Genomic DNA, 3,068 nt, shown 5'->3' with positions numbered 1-3,068 from the left:
CCCCCCGTCCTGGAAGGGTTCTACCCAGTACCTGGATATCCAACTCTAAATATCCAACATAGGGGATGTCTAAGCCATTTGCAGCTTTTAAAGCCAACCACCCACATGACTTGAGCTTAGGTGCACCCCAATGTTGAAAAACTTCCTTAAAAAGAGAATCTGTTATTGTCGTCACCATAGAACCAGTGTCCAGTTAACACTTTACTTCAACACCCCCCATCTTTACCTGCACTACAGAACATTCACCTACAAGTGAGATTAACTCATTTGAAGAGGGCAAGACCTGAATAGAGAGACTAGGATTGTTTGTCACAGTGCTAGGATCAATATAATGCATACCTGACTGTCCTATAACTGCAGGATTTTCCTCAGGCTGGACACTAGGTAGACTCGCTGTTCGCGGTCTCGGTCCCTGTCGACACTGGCGGAGGATGTGCCCAGGCTTACGACACCGGAGACAGATGGGTTGACCTTCTGGGGTAAACTGGTAACTGGGGTTATGGGGACGAGCAGTAGACTGGTTTAACACAGATTAAATTTTAGACAGACTCTGTAGGATTGTATTAATCTGTAACTGCTGTTGATTAAGTTGTTCCTGCAGGCCAGAAACTTCCGACCCTTTTCCCACCCCCAATACATGACAAGCCCCTTCAACATTTATATCCACCCCAGAGTGGTAAAGCCCGGCTCGATGTTGTCCGGAGGGGCGCTCACCCTCCTCCATCCATCTAAGTGCTTCCTGCCGCAGTGCTATAAAATCAACTGTCGGATTTTGGCGCACAATGCTCTTTAGCTCTCGTCTTAATGAAACATCACGTACATGCTCCATAAACTGATCTCTGACTAATATATCTGGGTCTTTCAACCTATTAGGGTAACCACGCTTGATTTCTTCAATTAAAGCCCACAAAGATTGTGAAAATTCTTTTAGAGACTCCCCATCTTTTTGTTTTCTGTCAAAGAATTGTCTTGCAGACTGACAAATGAGGAGGAGGAACCATACACCTCTTTTAAGATTTTTAAAATTGTGTCGGGATTCTCTCGCTCAGTCAAAGGGCGGAATCTAATTTCAGCTTTGGCTTCTCCTTCCAAATGGTCATAAAGGAAGAGGGCCTTCTCTCTAGCGCTCATATTTCTATCCCTCACTCATGACTCAATATTTTCTATCCAATCATAAATCAATATATCAGATTTAGATTTTGAGCCAGAGAAGTGGGGGCACTTCCTTTCTCTCTGAATATAAACAAAACGTTCAGGTCTAGGTTGTGGACCAGGAAAATTTGGTGAGTACAAATCGCCACTGGGGGCTGTCCTACCAGCAGTAGTGTCATTACCAGAGGTACTTGCGCTGGCACCTATTCCTCTCTGAAGTTGTTCATTAGCCACTCGTAACCTCTGCACTTCCTCCCTAAGAGTCAAAAGTTCCTCTGGCACATGTTCCTCCACCTCACTCATTTTACCAGTTTAACAGCCTCACTATCACAGAAGAAAACAAAGAACAAATGCCAAGGAAGTGAAAAACGAAAACACTTCAGTTGAGAAGTAGTAGTCACTAGCCTTTGGTTCCCATCGTGATTTGTCTTGGCCGTCCAATTGTAGTCCTCTGTTGTCCAGAGCCAGCCACTGTTTCTATTTTAACAATCAAAGAATACACAAACAAAACCATACAAGCAATATAAAATGTCAATGCCTCTTTTTTTCCCTTTTTTTTTCTTTTTTTTTTAACCCAGCCTAACTACGCCAAAATGTAGTACCACTCGTGCAGTATACCTTATTTCAAGTCTGACTATGCCACCCCCTGATAATGGGCAGGAGGAACCACAAATCTTCCTATGAATGTAGTGTGGCTAATAATATGTTTATCCCCGCAAAGGGACAGTAAAGAAGAGGCAGATATATCAATGTATTCCAAATTTATTATATATTTTAGTGCAGAAAGACGTAGAAAAGTTATTAAAATGGATCTTAAAAATACTGGAATAAATGACTGGTTGATTTTCCTCAATCTAGGAAGGTCAGATCTGCCAATGCAAAACCCCTGCTCAGGAGGCCTCTGGGGAGACAGAAACAGGAGACAGCAACCCAGCACCATTTGAAGCATGCACCACAGCAAGCTCTACACACCTAAGATCTTTAGATACCACTACAAAATATCACACCGTGTTGTAGTTATAAGTACACACCAATACAATGTCTCTCCCAGTGTGGTCCCCTGAAGAGAAGAGGCAAAGCATCAGCATGGATCCGGCCTTTTACAAGGATAACCTACACAGAAAACATAGTTAGGGAGGAGAACCACCAGCATAAATGGCAACCCTTAGTCAAGAAAAATAAAATAAAAAATGCTACTATGAATGTGGCACATGAATGACAAGATTAAGCACACAACAACAACAAAAATCAAACAACAGAAAACAATGAAGAAGTGCTTATCAATCACATGAAAACAGTGGCTGGCCTGGTCCCTTTTCAAAAGAAACCAAGCATGTTAGTTAATTACCAACCTCATTAAACACCATAGCATAGTCAATTCAAACATAACACAAAAATACAGGCCTACTTTTCCAGTATGCTCAACTGTCCCACAGCGCATTAACACATGCAGAGAAAAGGTGAATGTTCCGTTGCTACAGACAGAGAAAGTAATTAAAACTTGTTTAAATGCAATTCTAAAACATTCAATGGAAAATGTACATATTGAGGCATTTACCAGTGCAGCCCAGCAGCTCGAGTCACACTGGGGGTGATCGCATAAAGGTTAAACCTCCAGACAGAAGCCTGTGTCTTCTGTGAAGAGTAGACACGCGCTTCTAAAATTACCCTTAAAAAAAATTGAAATAAATAATTAAAATTCAATAGCAGTGAGTAAACAGGTTCCACAATGATCAGTTATACCTAGTGATGTGTCCTCCCGTATCGAGGCTTTGAAGCGTGTGTCGAGTAATCCGGGATGAAATCTGTGAAGCGCGTATCGAGGCTTGTGTCGGTGACGTATGTGGTGACGTTTGAAGCCTCGCGAGCCGCCTGTACCACGTGACTGCTTCAGGAAGTGGTTCGCGTTTTTTGCG

At 42.5% G+C, this 3,068-nt stretch overlaps 1 long non-coding RNA gene across 1 annotated transcript; it reads right to left on the bottom strand.

Moving 5' to 3' along the window:
- Positions 1–2,164: 2,164 nt before the first annotated feature.
- On the bottom strand, positions 2,165–2,781 carry LOC143757833 (uncharacterized). The gene is made up of 3 exons (XR_013210901.1): positions 2,711–2,781; positions 2,561–2,627; positions 2,165–2,265 (listed from the first exon to the last, which is right to left on the bottom strand). It is a non-coding gene; the product is annotated as an uncharacterized LOC143757833 (long non-coding RNA).
- Between the last annotated feature and the right edge of the window lie 287 nt (positions 2,782–3,068).

This window comes from Siphateles boraxobius, unplaced genomic scaffold (assembly GCF_051911475.1).
Source record: "Siphateles boraxobius isolate OS27281-9 unplaced genomic scaffold, OSU_SipBor_1 11, whole genome shotgun sequence".
Taxonomy (NCBI): domain Eukaryota; kingdom Metazoa; phylum Chordata; class Actinopteri; order Cypriniformes; family Leuciscidae; genus Siphateles; species Siphateles boraxobius.
The sequence above is the reverse complement of the archived record's forward strand: the minus strand, read 5'-3'. Positions and strand labels throughout refer to the sequence as shown.